Source organism: Monodon monoceros, unplaced genomic scaffold, assembly GCF_005190385.1.
Source record: "Monodon monoceros isolate NGI ecotype Baffin Bay Population unplaced genomic scaffold, NGI_Narwhal_1 Super_Scaffold_4, whole genome shotgun sequence".
NCBI lineage: Eukaryota > Metazoa > Chordata > Mammalia > Artiodactyla > Monodontidae > Monodon > Monodon monoceros.
Window position 1 is genome coordinate 45,642,825 of NW_021703781.1, and position 18,726 is coordinate 45,661,550.

The window sequence follows — 18,726 nt, forward strand, 5'->3', positions numbered from 1 at the left end:
AGGTTAGTCCTAGAGTCTAGAAGGACTCTAAAAGCCTCTTGAAGGCTGACCTTTCAAACCAAAGTCTAGCCACTGCTCAATTCAAATTCAAAAGAGCGAAACAGAAGATAGAGAAAAGTTTCACTAGACACACAGTTAAATAAGTTAATTCATGCAGGATGATATTTCAAAGCGGAAATAGCAGTTAGAGCTACTATTCTAAGAGCTAAGGAGAGATCAAGAGCAAAATGACATAGTACCTCAGTGATCCTGCTGTTCCACTTCCCAGTTTTTTTGTTTATTTCTTTTAAAGAAAAAGGCATAAAGAATAAAATGTCTGTCATCCCAATGGCCTTTTTTTTCTTCTTTCTCTAATAGGAGGAGAGTTGAATCACTACTCTTTTTTTTTTGTTATTGTTACTGTCTCCGGGGTCTAGTTTTTCCTTACATACACAAGCCAGTCTTTAATAAATATTTTGCTTCTCACAATACCGCCCGAGGACTCAAACATTAATTAATTCGAATGACAGAAATTACTCTTTTATGTAACATCGGTTCTCCAAGTTACTCAGGGGCTTCCCAAAGATGTTGCAGCTGCCAATTCAACCCTGATTGAATGCAGACCCGAAGTGAATTCTTTCCTGGAACCAAACGGCGTCTTTCTGAACTTTGTTTACAGAATTTAATTTCTTCTCCCTTTAGTTCCAAGAGAGCTTGTGACCAAGGAATATGAACACATTCTTTAGCAATTCCAAGGTCAAGACCATAGGGCAAAAGGGGCCCCGTGGTTTGTTCCTTCTTAACATTTTGTGCAGAAGAGAAAGGATTGTTAGATTCCCCTGCATTAAGGCAGTCAAAATCATGTCTGAGTCGGGAAAAGAACAAACAAAAAAAACCTTGCATTGGATTTTGTTTGCCTAGACCTCATCCTCAACAGAAAGGAATGGAAATGCTTGGCAAATTCTGTCTGCCCGTATTCCTTCCCAGGCCCATATTCCTTTCTCCATACCTGCTTCTTCTAGCCTAACATATGCTGATTTACGGGCATAGGATGGTGCCTTGGTGAACACAGCATAAGGCTTCTTGTCTCCTAGACTTCTCAGCAGTGACAGTCTCTAGAAGAAGACAATCTCTGAGGGTCACTAGTAGGATGGAAAAGTCTTACATTTGGAGTCAGAATTCTAGCTGGACGAGACAATTTCAATGGCTTCTGTTTTCTTATTTGTATAATGGGAATAAATATCTATACCCATATCTGTAGTTGCAGTAAAAATTAAATGAAGAATATGAAATATCCAGAATGGTATCTTGTGGCAATTGAATTTGAACTCCTAAGAAAAATGGCATCTTGAACATTGATCACAACATTGTATATTATTCACAAAACCCTAAGAGAATGGTCAACCTGAATTATTTATCAATATATGTCTCTTTTATTGGTTTGAAAAAGCCCAAATACTCTAGAATTTTACTAAACTAATCAGGTATATTTTTCAGAACATACACGGTCTCCAAATTATGCTGCTAGGAACACTAGCACATAACAAATCAAACACATTTCTTCCCCACAAATGAACGCATAAAAGTTTGCAATTCCAAATCCAACTATCCAGAAAATTAACATAAAGGTCAAAACAGGACAATTTTTCTAGTTGAAAATCCTGTTTATTTTTTAATCTAAACATTTTACAAATCTGAAAAGTATGTTGGTTATATTTTAAATGCTCCCTTTTGGTTTATTTGGTTCTATTTGGTTAAAGGGTTATGGGATCTGGCCAGGCATTTTTTTTCCCAGAATCAAGAGTCATTCTCCGAGGAAGATCAAACCCACTCACTGTCTTGAAACACTGAACATCTGTACTATTCACCAGACTATGCAGGGAAACTGCATGGGTGTAATTTGTTTTTTTAAAAAATCTTTATTGACATACAACGTACCTACAAAAAAGTGTGTACATCATAAGGGTATAGCTCAGGTGAATTTAATAAACTGACTACACCCATGCAGCCAGCACCCAAATTAAAAAACAAAACAAAACCAGCATGTCAGAAACCCCCTGGTGCCCCCACCGCAGCTCTGCCCATCCAAGGGTAACCTGATAGCACACAGAAATTTTGCCAGTTTTTATACATTATACAAAATGGCTCATAGAGTATATATGCTTTTTTTGGTCTGGCTTCTTTTACTCAACATTATGTTTGTGAGATTGATTCATATTTTTGCACATATCCGTAGATCAATGTAGTATTTCATTGTGTGAATATATCACAGTTGGTTTGCCTACTGTGCTGATGGATATTTGGGGGTTTTTTTCCGTCTAGTTTTTGGCTTTTACAAATAGTGCTGTAAAAAGCTTTCTAGTGCTTGCATTTTGGGGAACATATGTATGTATTTCTGTTGTTTATATACCTAGAAGTAATATTTAAAAATTAAAAAATAAGCATATCTTTGTAGATAATGTCAAACAGCCATCCAAAATGGCGGTGCCAAAGTCTACTCTCATCAGCAGTATATGGGAATTCTGATTGACCCACATCCTCATCAACACTTGGTATTGTCAGCCTTTTTATATTAGGCATTCTTCTGAGTGTGTACTTATTATATGGAAATCACATGTGTATTTAGAAACAAATTGATTTCTATAAAGGAAAATGATATATCATCCTGGCCCTGAAGAAGTATAGTTGGAGAAGTAATTTTTAGGATCAAGAATCACACTTCCACAGAGATGAGCTGCCTACATATTCTTCACAAAGTACAGACACATTTGACCATAGTATAGTTGTGCGCTATTGGTCATAGCTTACAGTTTTTGAGACTAAGGCTCAGATGTATTGAAGCCACAAATGAACTGGGTAGCTTTCCCAAAGTAATACTCTTCCTGTCCAGAAGTGGCACACTTAATGTTTGCTAGCAACTTTGTACATAGATGCTGGTCATTCCCAAGGGCAATGAAAAAGAGTGAGTGGATGGATCACCACAAAGCCTTTAGGGAGATCAGAAAAGCTCAAATTTACGGGCTTTTCCAATGGTACCTCTATAAATTTATCATTACTTGATAAAAGAATTGCTTTTACTATATTGAGGTACTTGTTAAGCATAGAGTCTGGAACCAGGCTGCAAGGATCTGACTCCTGATTCTCCTATTTACTAGTTGTCTCACCTTGCCCAGTGTTTTAGCCTCCCTGTTCCCCAGTTTCCTCATATGGAAAATGTGGAAATAATAGTATATACTAACAGCGTAGTCATGAAGATTACATGAGTTAAATGAGTTAATGAAATGCTTAGAACAGTGCTTAGCACATGGTAGGCATTATGCAAATATTTGCCATTATTTCATAGTATTATGTCATGAAACTGTGCCCCATCACCTAAGATAACCCTCCAATAGTTCTTAAAACCTGGCATCATACGTGGACAGATTCTCCTTCTAGAGTAGTACATGGCCAAAGAGGAGAAGTTACCAGCCTTAGACCAAGTCAGGAGTCATGAATTATCAAGTCAACCATGCTGATCAGATGACTTTTGGGATCTCTTGCATCTGTTAGATTCTCTAGTTCTGAAACGGGGCCAAGAAGTCAGTATTGAAATAAGAGATGTCTTAATATTTGAGCTTGCTAATCTTTTAATCTTGAAACTTCTTGCCTATTTCAAGGATGAAATAGGCAAGATAGAGAAGATCAATACCCTAAGTACCTTAGAGGAACTTATCTAGAAGTCAATCAAGAAATAAAGGTTAGTCTAGCTAAGAAGCTGTGTGTGTTAGGATGCATTGTTGATAATAATAAAAAACCAACTTAAAACTGCCCAATGATAAAGGAAAATTCAGTGTGTGTGGATAGTCAGGTTTCAGGCACATTGTTTCAGCAATGCCTTCTTCCATGCCTTAAGATGACTGCCAGCAGAATCACGGCTACATGCTTTCTGGTTCACATACAAAGACAGAGAGAGGATCTCTTCCCAACATCATTACGCCAAAGTCCTAGGCAGTACCACAACTGGACCTGAGAGACTGACTCTGAGGCAAGAGCTATGCTGAAGAGGATAGCAATGATCTAATAGATCTAGTACAACCAGAGTCCAGTCCAGAATTTGGTATAAGGTAAACCATCCCAAAATCTCAAAGCTGCTATGTTTGGGGAGGTGTGGAATAAATATGGGTATAGGTGGAGATAAAATGATGTTCACATAATCAAAGGAGGCCATATTATTAATTTGGCCATGGGAATTGAGAAGGGAAGGTACAATGGAATCACATTATGGAAAAAGCAAGGAAATGTCTTAGCAACAAGAAATAAAGAGAAGGGTAAGGATTGGAGTCCCATAAAGATCATACCTGAGGCCAGTTTTATTTAACCTGTTCATAAAATAATTTGGAGGAGAGAATGAAGATTGAAGAGTGGAGGAACCCTCCAATCTGCTGACTATGAACTTATTCTCGTTGTAAAACGCATAGGTTGAGAATAAACTGTATGTAGAAAGATTGCTATATTGACGAGTAGGTAAGAAAATTGCAGGTTTGTTTAAAAATGGGCATTGACTCTAATGTTAAGCATTAATTCTAATTGCTTTTGGAGTTAAATAAACATAACTCAAAGTATCCTGAGTATGCCAGACCCTTTCTAGGCTCTCTGCCTTTATACATGGAGTGCCCTGTGTCCAGAACGCCCTCCCCTCCACCTTTCCTCACAGAAAACTCTCATGCATCCTTTAACACCCAATTTAAATGTCATCACTTATATAAAACCTTCCCTGATTTTTTCCCCGGAAGAGTCACTTCTGCCTGTTTCATAGCAATGTCTATATACCTCTAATATAGCACTTAATTTACTGTATTAAGATTGTTTATATATTGTCTCTGTGGCCTAGATTTGTACTATTACATGAGGCTACTTAAGTTAAATTGACATTTAAACTTCAGTTCTTTAGTCATGCTGGTCCCATTTCACGTGTAATAGCTGCATGTGTCTAGAGACTACTGTATCAGGCAGTGCAGGTATACACTATTCCCTTCACTGCAGAAAGTGCTACTGGATAGCACTTCTAGACTAAAAAATCCACAAGGGTGTTAGTGTTCTTTTATTCATCTCTGTCTACACAAGGCTTAGTGCCACATCTTGCACATGGCATATTCCTGGCATATCCCTACTACATATCTGATTGATTGATTGATAATGAACATAAAGATATTATTTAATATTGTTAAGTACTAACTATATGCTAGGCACTGTGATAGTCTAAAAAAAACAAAACTTTTATTTTGGAAAGATAAAGCCTGAGTACAGTATGACTTTGGTCTAAAACCATAACGGAAAAACTACTTTAAAAAATAATGTACATATATATATATGTATAACTGAATCACTTGGCTGTACAACAGAAATTAACACAACATTGTGAATCAACTATACTCTAATAAAAAAAACCATAACAGACTGATAATGAAGAGACTCTATTGCCCTAAATAAGTCTTCAAATATTAGCCCAAGGCTGTGTGAAATCAGAATTTCAAAGAACTATTCGTGAGCGACCAAAAAGCCCAGATGAAAGAACATGGATGATGCAGTTGAAACTAACCACATCATTAGACAAATCACTCAAAACCTTGTCAAAGAGGAGAGTTAGACATTTTTTATAAGATATAATACTAGTCATTTGGGACAAATAAAAGAAATGACAACTTGTCACAGCAGGCAGTATATACAAGGAGTCTGTTACACGCAAGGGATAGAAAAGAAAAGAGAAGAAGAAACAAAGAATGAATTAATGAATAAGTAAATAGGTTTAAAAGTATAAATACATTCAAAAATCACCCTTGGAAAATTGGAAAGTCTGGGGTATCCCTTGTACTTAGTATCTGGTCTACATTTAGGACTGGACGAATCAGCACCTTCAACCATTGTGATACTTCTTTTTCTTCTTTCTTTTGCTTTCTTTTCCTTTTTCTTTCTCTCTTTTTGTCATTAGAAGATATTTAACATAGGGTATGTTAACTTTATTTATTTATTTCTCTATCTTTTAATTTTTGACATATAGTTGACTTACAATATTATATTAGTTTCAGGTGTACAATATAGTGATTCAATATTTTTATAGATTACATACCATACAAAGCTCATACCGTATTATCGACTGTATTCCCTGTGCTTTGCGTCACACCCCTGTGACTTATTTTTTTATAATGGTAGTTTGTACCTCTTAATCCCCTTCACCTTTTTTTTTTTTTTTTTTTTGCAGTATGCGGGCCTCTCAATGTTGGGGCCTCTCCCGTCACTCCGGACGCGCAGGCTCCACGGCCATGGCTCACGGGCCCAGCTGCTCCGCAGCACGTGGGATCCTCCTGGACCGGGGCACGAACCCGTGTCCCCTGCATCGGCAGGCGGACTCTCAACCACTGCGCCACCAGGGAAGCCCCCCTTCACCTATTTGACCCACCTCCCTCCCCCTTGGCGACCACTAGTTGGTTCTCTGTATCTGTGAGCCTGTTTCTGTTTTGTTAAATCTGTTCATTTGTTTTGTGTTTTAGAATCCACCTATATGTGAAAATATATAGTATTTGTTTTTCTCAGTCTGACTTTATTCCACATAGCATAATACCTTCTAGGTCCATTTATTTTGTCATTTCTTTTGATTAATTCCAATTCAATCATTTAGAAGCTATATGACCCTGGTCTCCTTACCTGTAAAATGATGGCTATAATACCTCTCCACTGGGCTGTGAGGATTAAACATGAGTGTTATAAATGATTAAAACAACACCTTTTTTACTTTCGTAGGTAAGGAAAAATTGATAGTCTAGGTGGGTTGCTTCTGTTTGACAGTGCATAGAAATAATGTAGCTAAAATCTGCTTTGAATCCAAGCCTCAGAAAAGACAAATAATTTGCACAAGGGAAAACTCTTTGAAATGGTTAAAGAATGTAGTTTCAACACCTGCCTGGAAGTTGGAAATGCTCAACTTTAGAAAGGTTGGTCCCCAGACGACAGAGAGCTGATGAATAAGCACGAACTCATTCCCAGCCTAACAAAGACTCATTTGATTCTCATCAGACATTACTGTTCGACCAAAAGAGACTATTTCTTAATATTTTGATAATAATTCCATAACCTCATGAAGATTTTCTACTTTTACAAATAAAACTTCTAAATAATTCTGGAACCCTGCCCCTTCTTTAAATCTGCATTTGGTCAACTGTGTTTGTTGACAATAAAAAAAAAAAGGTCAATTTCTATCACAAATGATTCTAAAAAAATCTCAGTTACAGACCTTCCTGCTCTTAATTTGCTGATACAGTCAATGAAAGAAGCCTGATAAGTCTGATTAAAAGGTAAACCTTAAAGTGTGAAATAGATGCATCTCATGCAGTGTTCAAGGAAAAATTTACTGTTGCTTATTGAAAGAGATCCCTTCAAACATGTCTGAATTCTTAGGATGCACACGTAATGGGACTTCCCTGTGGGAAACTCAATAATTCACTTGTAATTTGTAAGTTCACTGAAGGTAAATTTGTTGAATGAGAATGAAAGTGCCACCATTTCAGTCTGAGCTGTTTTCGGCCATGATTAAACAAATCACCTTAGTAAATTTAACATTGAGTTATTTAACCAGCAATTAAAAGACCAGTTGTAGACTCCATGTAGTATAGCTGCTTAAACAGCTGCACTACCTTACTGGTTATTTTCAGACCAGATTGCTTACATTTTAGTCTCATTTATAAACCTTTTTTAAGGTCTCAATTTGTATTAAAGACAATACTCATTCTATTTAGTACTCTAGCCAACAGAAGATATTGCAAGGATAGATTCAATTTCAGCTAAAAGGGCTTTAATTACTACATAAGGAATGACCATGTTGAGTGTACAATTTAAGCTTGAATTTTGTAGCCAAATTTCCATGAAAATCATGGGTAATATTAAAGCAGCAAATAAGTGCCAATTTTTCTTTATTGAGCCAATATTTAAAATTTGTTTTGAAGGCATCTACGTTTTGTTTTAAGCACCACTTCATCTGTCTTTGCAACTGTTAATACAAGAATATAATTCATGACAAGCTCCCTTTGGATCACTGCTCCTTCTATCCTTTCTCTTCTTACCCGCCTTTTTCTCCTACTATCTCCTCCACCAGCCCCTCATAGCTTTTCTCATCTTCAATATGTCGGATGGGTCCTACTTATTAGCATTTTCAAATTGATTAAAATAAAAGCCATCCATATTTCAAACAGTCTATGTTATAAACTGTCCAGTCGAAAAGACTATGTTCAGGAAATGGAATGTTAGCTAAAATATAGCTTCATTAATATGCTATTCTTCATAGCTAAGATGAGAGCTAGGACTCTGGCCAGAATGTAAGCTCCCATGAGAACAAGGAGTTATTTCTTACTACTTAATAGATATTTGAATTTTCCCCTATAATTCAAATATTATTACTATGGACTTTAATGACTATACAGCAAACATTAACAAGTCATTCTAGAACATTCTATGTGCCAGGCAACACATATTACATTTGTAAAATTACAATGATAATCCCTTTATGAGTGGAGGGACAACACCAATATAAAGTTGGGGGCTGGCACATGTGGAAAGAAAACAAGCTTGAGGGGATATGGTGGTCTATTTAATTTGGGTAAATATTTTCAAATTCACGAAGGAGAATATGGTACAACCTTGAAGGGCTGATGCCAATGTGAACAATTTGAATTCATCTAGGAAGAACATAATATGACTCCAAGCAGTAAGCAACTCCAAGGTGAATATGGTAAGGTTTCAAGGTTGGAGGTCGTAAGAACCAGTAAAGGTATAGTGGAAAACCAAGGAGTAGGAAATGAAAGAGCAAGAGGCCTGTTTTCCTAGATGATTCTTTCTGAAAGGCTTCCCAAGGCTGGCTTGATCTCACCCTTCAGATGTCAGGCTTTGACCAGCTTTCCAGTCCAAGTTCTCTCTCCCCTCCCCCCATTGACCTTTGTCCTGTCACACTGTTTACATCAGCCATAGCACTTACCATGATGTGAATTTATTATTTACATGTCTTTTACTTCTCCTCACTGGGTTGCGAACTCCATGAGGGCAGTAACCCTGTCGATCTTTTTCATCACTCTAATCCTCAAAGAGGTGCCCAGCACGTAATTGTTGAATGATAGATCGATTAGTTGACTGAAGGAATGAAAAACTGAAAGTACTGATTTGCTTCAGGGGAGAAGCAATAGAACATAATGAATGAGGTACTGGTATGAAAACAGATATATAGATCAAAGGCATAGGATAGAAAGCCCAGAGATAAACCCACGCACCTATGGTCAACTAATCTATGCAAAAGGAAGCAAGGATATACAATGGAGAAAAGACAGTCTCTTCAGTAAGTGATGCTGGGGAAACTGGACAGCTACATGGAAAAGAATGAAATTAGAACACTCCCTAACACCATACACAAAAATAAACTCAAAATGAATTAGAGACCTAAATGTAAGACTGGACACTATAAAACTCTTAGAGGAAAACATAGTTAGAAAACTCTTTGACATAAATCACAGAAAGATCTTTTTTGACCCACCTTCTAGAGTAATGGAAATAAAAACAAAAATAAACAAATGGGACCTAATGAAACTTAAAAGCTCCTGCACAGCAAAGGAAACCATAAACAAGATGAAAAGACAACCCTCAGAACTGGAGAAAATAATTGCAAACGAATCAATGGACAAAGGATTAACCTCCAAAATATACAAACAGCTCATGCAGCTCAATATCAAAAAAACAAACAACCCAATCAAAAAATGGGTGGAAGGCTTAAATAGACATTTCTCCACAGAAGACATACAGATGGCCAAGAAGCACATGAAAAGCTGCTCAATGTCACTAATTATCAGAGAAATGCAAATCAAAACTAGAATGAGGTATCACCTCACACCGGTCAGAATGGCCATCATCAAAAAATCTACAAACAGTAAATGCTGGAGAGGGTATGAAGAAAAGGGAACCCTCTTGCACTGTTGGTGGGAAGGTAAATTGATACAGCCACTATGGAGAACAATATGGAGGTTCCTTAAAAAACTAAAAATAGAATTACCATATGACCCAGTAATCCCACTCCTGGGCATATACCCAGAGAAAACCATAACTCAAAAAGACACATGCACCCTGATGTTCATTGCAACACTATTTACAATAGCCAGGACATGGAAGCAACCTAAATGCCCATCGACAGACAAAAGGATAAAGAAGATGGGGTACATGTATACAATGGAATATCACTCAGCCATAAAAAGGAACAAAATCAGGTCATTTGTAGAGACTTGGATGGACTTAGAGACTATCATAAAGAGTGAAGTAAGTCAGAAAGAGAAAAAGAAATACTGTATATTAACATGTATATGTGGAATCTAGAAAAACGGTACAGATAAAACTGTTTGCAAGGCAAAATAGACAGTCGTAGAGAACAAACGTATGGACACCAAGGGGGAAAGGGGAGGATGGGATGCATTGGGAGATTGGGATTAACATATATACACTAATATATATAAAATAGATAACTAATGGGAACCTGCTGTATATAGCACAGGGGACTCCGCTGTACAATAGAAACTAACACAACATTGTAAAACAAATATATGCCAATTAAAAAAAAGGAAAGAAAGAACATAATGGATGAGATAGCAGACTGGAAGATTTGTATTCAGATGTGGTGTCCAACAAGTACTGGCTATGTGTGATCAAGTGACTCAATTTCTCTGACCCTCCATTGCCTCATCTATAAATTGGGTACCCTTTTCAGTGGTTGTGAAGATAAAGGAGATATTCTGTGTGACGTGATTATCATAGTATTTGTATTAGTTACCTATTGCTGTGTAACAAATTACAGCTGATTCTTGAATAACACATGTTTGAACTGTGTGAGTCCCCTTATACATGGATTTTTTTTTTTTTTTTTTTTTGCTGTACGCAGACCTCTCACTGTTGTGGCCTCTCCCGTTGCGGAGCACAGGCCCCGGACGCGCAGGCTCCGCGGCCATATACATGGATTTTTTTCCCCCACTAAATATGTGCTACAGCACCACACGATCCGTGGATATGGAAGAACCATGGATAAGGAGGACTATTAATTATACTCAGATTTTCCAATGAGCAGAAAGTAGATGCCACTAACCCCCAGTGATGTTCCAGGGTCACTGTATCCCAAAACATGACAACTGGAAACAAGGAACATATATTATTTCACCAGTTCTGTGGATCAGGAATCTGGGAAGTGCTAAGCTAGGTCTCTTACAAGGCTGCGATTGAGATGTTAGCAAAGGCTGCAACCACCTCCAGGCTCATCTTGGGGGATCCACTTCCAAGCTCACCCATGAACCTCTCTGAGGGCTGTCTCATAACATGGCAGCTGGCATCTCCCACAGTGAGCAATCCAAGAGAAAGCTAGAGAGAGCTCAGGACAAGTCACAGTCTTTTTATAATCTAATTTCAGAAGTGATATTCCATCACTTAGCCATATTCTGTTTGTTAGAAGTGAGTTATTGGGTCCATCTCATGCTCAAGAGGAGGAGATTTCATAAGGGCATAAAGGTGGGGAGACAGGGATCAGTGGGGCCGTCTTAGAGGCTGCCTACCACAGTGCCTGAATATGGTAATAATAATATGCTAACATTAAACATGGTTTACTGCCCGCCAGTAAAATACTTTATATGTATTATGTATTCAATTCTCACACAGTACTTTGAGGGAAATAGAATTATTAGCCTCATTTAGTAGATGAGGAAACTGTGGCGGAGTCCCAACATTACTGTGTAGCAGCCTCAGCCCTTGAAACATGATAATCTGAACCCAAGACCATGATCTTAACCTCCAGTGCTAAACTCTTCCAGAGAAGAGTTTAATGAATGGTAGCTATTGTCATTAAATTCAAGGACAGCAAGTGTTACAGATCATTCCAAGAGCAGAGTAGGGGAAAGACCCAGAAGATGGGTAGCTGGACTCAAGAAACTGAAAAAAAAAGGAAATGAAATGTCACATCCGGGAGAAAGCACAATGATTTCTTGTGGGTTAAGTCCAAGGGTTAGGGCCATCAGGAGAGCATCTTGGTGGTTAAAAGGCATGAGTCTGACTCAAATAAAAAAGAGCCTTGCCAAAGATAGCATCATAGCCTTATGATACGGGACAGCATCGTAGACATGGATGCCTGGGCAAGATTTTTAGAACCTTAAACATTTGCCACAATATCGTGATTTTTTTCCTAATGCAGGGGTATTCAGGGTAAAAGTTTTGGCCTGGGACTTCCACACTAAGTTATTGTTTGGGGCTAGAGGAAAGAAAAAGAATATTTACTGAAATGACATGTACCCTTTCATCTGTTTCCCTAAATTTAAAAATATTGTTTCAAAAAAGATACATGATTCAAGAGCCAAGTTTGCATCACATCCCTGGAAAGGAGACAACGACTCTGCACATGACACCTGGCAAACTGTCTCTCGGACCTTGGGAACACTTGCTATGATCCCAGCAAAAACGTGTTATTAACGAGTGAAACAGCAGCTTCTCCCTTCTAAGCTAAACACATGGTCAAAACATTTGGTTAGAGGACAGGAAACAGAAGATAAGGGTAATTTCGTTTGGACTCATACTTGCTATAGTTACATCCAAAAAGTTTCAAAGGAAGCCACAGCTGGTGTTCAGATAATCATCCAGTAGTGCTAGCAAAGACATAGAAAAAAGGGACACGGGCCAATTAATTTTTCAGGGAAAGAGAAGAAAATGATTCCTTGATCACTTTCTAACTCTGGCCAGAATGTGATGCAGGGAAGCATGAATAACATGTAAAAAGTTCTCTTGCAAACTGTGAGTTACTTTAAGAAATGCAGTGTGAAATTTTTCAGTTGGAGAATAAATGATTTTGAGGGTGACTCTCTACTGCATTCATAAGCATTGTTTCATTTAGGAAAGGATTCTGCTAAGACTTCAGAGTTTCTGTTTTTCAGAAGTTTGCTTGGAATTGTGGCATTGTAAATTTTGGGAGCTGGAGAGGACGGTGGAGGTCAGAGTAGATCTGGAAGTGTTGCTTGAGGGATAGTGACCAGGGAAGGAGATCACATGGCTGCTAGTAAAATTAAGTTTTCCCTTATATTTCTGAATGGGACAAGGAAGGACTGAATGTATCATGGGATTTGCTTCTTTCCCTAATGAATGGTTGTGCTTTGGAAGAAAGATGCACAAGAAAAGCCTCTTTCAGGGGTCCTCACGGTGTATTTATTGCATTTCCCTTGTCCCAAAGAAGTTTCAGTGAAGCTCTTTATACCTCAAGAGAATCTGAACCAAAATTCTTGTAAAGGAGTGGGATCTCAGAGGTATTGAAAACTATGGAACTCTGTGGTGTTCTTTGAGCACTATTATATCACTAGTCCACACTTCACCACCTAAGTCAGTATAAAACATCTAAATATAAACCCTTTGAAGGCAGAGTTCAGTCTGCATCATCTTTGCATTCCCTGCTCTGCCCAAGGTGCTCAGTGAGTTGCCGTAAATGTTGAAAGGTAATTGATAACATTGATAACATGTAGTTCGGCGCAGTGATGTCTCCGATCAGCACGTTCACGTCCTGATACCTACACCCTCCACTTCTCACAACCAGAGCAAATCATACCCAAATTCAGGGGTCAGAAGCATCCAGAGAAGGTACTTTGGGAATCCTGGTTCATTCATGAAAGCAGGTGTCTATTATTTAATTAAGTAATTTGTTGAGCATCTTCAGGTTAGTGTCCCAGGCGTTGAGGATCAAAAGATAAACAAGGCACAACATCTTTGCAAAAAGGGCATTTTTCTCTTACACTAAAAACATGACTCATTTCATAACATTTCTGTGTACATTTTACTTGCCAGGAATATATCTGTTCCTTACAGCTCTGTACCTCTAGAGTCAAACAAACAAAAAGCGCTCAGAACCTATCACTTACCTGTGTGGAGAGTACGTCTTACCTTTGCAAATGAAGTTGAGCACACATAAATAGACAGATGATAAATACAGCCACTTTTCCAAAAAGACTTGAAGACTGAAGCTCCAGTTCTATTTTCTCACTCGCTAGACACGTAAACGTGGGCAAGTCAACTGTAAAAGGAGTGAATGAAATTTGCCCCGCGTTTTAGAGTCTCAGCACTCATACTATAGTCAATTAACAATAACTATTTCTTAAATAGGTTACTGAATAAATATGTATCTCATCTACGTTATAAAATGTCTTCTTATTCTGTTAGACTATAAAAAGCCCTGGGAGATCATCCTTTGGAATAACGCACATGAAGCTGCTTTCACTCCACAAATACTTTTTGAGCACCTATTATATGCCAGAGGCTGCGCTGGGCTCTGTGGATCCAGTGGTGAGCAGACAAACTCACTTTGGAGGAAGGCAAATTATGAGATTATTTCCGAAATGTAAGTGATATCTGGAGCATTGTCATTTATTTTAAAAAGACAACAAACGATGTGCAGTCTGGCTCTGGAATTGCATTATCCCTTTTCCTCATGAGTGGGAAACAGTGAGAGCTCCAACTTTGGAAATGATCCCTTTTTCATCCATAATAATTCTGCTTCTCTCTTTCTTCTAATCCTCTTTGTATTTTCTCTCTATATATTTTTGGTCAAGTCATGTGCATTGAAATAATTCTTTTCAAGGATAACATTCAAATATGTTTTACAACCAGCATAGTTCAGGCAACAACCTGACACAGGTCGTGGTGCTGAAGTCCAGATCTGGGTGTCCCTTGTTATTCTGGATGTAATCTCTTTAGACACTGGATTATGAAGAAATTCTGAGAAAGGTCCTGGGGAGGGGGCTGCAGTGGCGGGATGATGGGAGGATTCAGCTTCAGGACGGTATCTACCTACCCAAGCTATAAAGGTAGTATTTCAATGCTTCCACAAATGACACAGCCACGCCAGATGCGAAATAAAGCACCTGCATACTTAGTGTCTGGCTACAGCAGAGTTTCCTGTGATGCTAAGCTTTAAGAACGTTTATTCTGCTTCCATATACTCTGCAAAATGAAAGTGATCACCATTATAGCCACATTTCAAAGCAGCCATGTGTGGACTTGCATACAAGCTCTTGGCTTTTTATTAAAATGGCAACTTCTAGTTTGTGTCATACCTAAAATTGGGTAGGAATCACAGTCTTTGCTGGTTTCCCATTCTCCCTGGAAATATTGGTTTAAGCGTTTTATGCCTCCTTTCATATTGGTTACACCCATGACCTAGTCACATGGATTTCCCAAAACGGCAAGTTGCACACTAAAAGTTCTAGGAAGCTGATGTCTCAGTTACTGTTATACCTTGCTTATGTAAATTGTTACTTATTTTAAAAAATAGTCTGGGTTGCTTCTGGTTGTTTGGAGTAGGAGGAAGAATGAAGGAAAACAGGGAATAAACTTGTTCGCCTTTAGTTCAAAAGAGGAAGCTCAATTCTCTGTAAAGGATTGGGAAATAGCAGAGTATTCAAGGCGAAGCCCCCTTTGAAGGTGGCTGTTCCTGAGACTTAGAGAAAAGACAAACACCAAGGGCGATAAGGCCTCTCCATGAAGATAAGCAGCCTGGTGGGTGGTGGAGGGAAAGTCCGCTGAGCACTCAACTGAAAAAGAACAGGAGGATGAGAAATAATTCTGAGGAAAAATAGTGCAGAAAATGATCTTGTCTCACTTGGACCTCTGGTTTGGCTCCAGATTAATGGTCAGTTGTAATACTGATTCATGAAGCACAATGAAAATGTTTCTGTGATGCTGATGAAATGAAGAAAGTGGGAATTTTGACCTATTGAAATAAAGCCATTGCTCCTTTCTCTCTCCCTCTGCCCTTCTGTGGTTTTCTTCCTTCTTCCCTCCCCACTCCCTCCCTCCTCTTATCCTTCTTCTTTCCCTTTTTCCTCTTTCTTCTCCCTCCTTTGTCTTTCCTCTGAAGGAAGGAAAGGGCTGTGTTCAGTTGACTCCCACCAGGCTTAACTCACAAGTCCATCTGTGTTCTCTAGAAATTAAATCTCATTGGGAGCCAATGTGTCTCTACCACAGATAACGAATGCATTTGAACAGATAAACTGCAATATTTGGAAAGATTTTCCCATTTGCCAGCTCTACCCATGCCCCATTCCCCAACTCCTACCCCAACACAAACGCGAAGACAACCTTCAGGTATAAAGTTAAGCCAAGAAGAGATCCATGACCTGCTGATTTTTAGATTATAACAGATCATCAATGCACTCACCATTGTTTTCCCACTTTCTAGTGTAATACCTATCACAGAGGAGGCATCCAGAGAAAAAAATTCTTGAATAAATTATGACAAATTCATAAATATAGTCTAAATATACAGTCTAAATGTGGACTTTTTGCAGCGTCATATTTCCATGGAGTAGCTTTGGTTTCCTGGGCAGTTTCACAACAAGGTTAATTGCTTTTATCAAGTTTTCTCTTTCACCCCATCACCATTTTCATAACAGATCGTTTATTTGTTGACAAGAGTCAATAGTGATGAGTAGTGAGCAGAGAGTGAGATTCACTCACTTTTCTTTCCAACAAGCATTTATCGTGTCAAACACTGTGTTGGGTGCCAGGGATACAACTGTAAACAAGATAGAATCCGTTTGTGCCCTGGAAGAACTTACCTTCTATTGGATACTTAAGCTGCTCAGATTGTGAAATGGGCCAGGCTCTCCAGAGCTGAGTGACCATATTATTCAAAATTTTTCATTACTACACGTTGTGGATAGTCATTGTCTCTGGCTGAAAACCAGAGGTGAAAGTCATGACCGCTAAACTTAGACTACACGCACATCTAAGCAATTAGCACGTCTAAAACATCTAAGAAGATGGTCTTCTCTTCCTCCCAGAATCAATGTCACTTCCTTATATTGGGGAGGTGCTTTTATGTGCATCTTAACTTTTTAGCCGCTAAAAAATAATTTAAAGCTTATAATTTACTCCTTTTTTTCCCTTTAGCAATAATTAAAGAAAACCCCAAAGTTCAGACACTGACCTATATTCAGCAGTGTGCATGCTATGACTTATTTTTCCCAGGAGTGGACATAAATTTGCACTTTTTTTTACCACACTCATAGGTTCAGTTTTCTCTGTTAAACAATAGCTAACACGTGAAAGTCAGTTCATGGGTGTGGTTCATGGCCTGGAACATGGTCAAGGAGCTGCCCCCATGGAGCTGAAAATGATTTGTGATGGGCCTGGAAGCACAGTTCAATCTATTCCTGGGCCCACCCCAGGGCAGGCCTTGCCCATGGAACTGTCTGTGTGTGCAACACACAAGGAGGAATTGAGACGGGCTGGCACCTGAGACCTGGGACCCTTTGCTGCGATGCTTGCACCTGGACAAATATCTCCTCAATCTACAAAATACAATGACACTACAAGGGACTAAAAATAACTGCGTGCATGCGCAGTTGGGGCAAATTCTGGACAAAAGGTACAAAAAGACCAAAAAACCCAAATGCCACTTCTGAAGAGCTGGGAGCAAAAACTGAGTGTTGGGAGCAAAAGCAGGGTACTGCGCATGCCCCCTGCACTCAACACCACCAGAGGGGTGGGCAGACCACCTAAGCCCCCCTCCAGCCCCACCCCTGGACACACCCCTACCCTCACCCCCTGTGAGGAAGCAGCTGGACCCACCCACCTCAGGAAGTGAGCAAGGGAGCCTATTACTTGTATTTGCTCCCTTCTGTGGCTGTAGGACCCCCAGTTAAGCCTTGGCTGAATTTCTTGTCTGGCCTCTAGTCAATTTCTATTGATTGGGGAAGGCCAAGAACCCAGGTTGGCATCAGAATGGCTTCAGGTCAGACCAAAACAAACAAATGATCGAAAATCATTATGGCTAGATTTTTAAATGAAATTATTGAACCGAAAAAGGACATCCAAGATCAAGAAGCTGGGACCATCGAGGCCAAAAATTTAAAATAAATAAATAATAAGGGGGAGGGGGCACAAGGGAAAGTCTCCAAAAGCAGAGCTGGGAACCAATCCTGCCAACAAAATGTGGCCCGGGTGCATCGATGCAAAGTCAGAAGTACAGACGTCCTATCTTCTCCCCTTCCTAAAGTAAGTTATACCCTTTTGGAATTCACCCATTTCGTTAAAAGTCATCTGTTTTACCTGTAAAAAATAAATAAATAAAAAATAAAAAAATAAAGTAAGTTATACCCACTGTAATCATGAAGAAGGCTCTTAATACATTTTTGTCCCTTTTTCTTGAGCTCTGAATATAATTTGAAATAGTGGTAAAAGGACAGAATAACCTGAATAATTGTGACTATCCATGGGGTGGAGCTCAATAGTGAGTGCTCTCAACCATCCAGATGCTTAAATAAATCTAGATTTTATGTTCCATGCCAAGAAAATATCGAGATGATTTAGTGCATTTCCCATTTTCCCTCTACATGTGTGGAATCATGTAAACATTATTTGAGCAGATTAATCAAATTCTTTTTGAAGAAATGGAAAAAAAAATGTATCCCCCTTCAACAAGATTCCCAAGATGTCTAACCCCTAAGCCTAATTTTAAATTTAACTTCAATTTCCAAGTTCCCAGGGAAAAGTCTACTCCAAATAAATTTGTTCAAAAAATGTCTTCTGACAGTCCATCCATTTAGAGAGGCTTATGAGGAAGCTTGATGAGCAAGCTTTAAATAGACAAGGCACCTTCACTCTCTGACAAAGACCCAGATCAACGAACCACCAAATCAGTCAATAAAAAGGAAGATAAATCTGCATTAG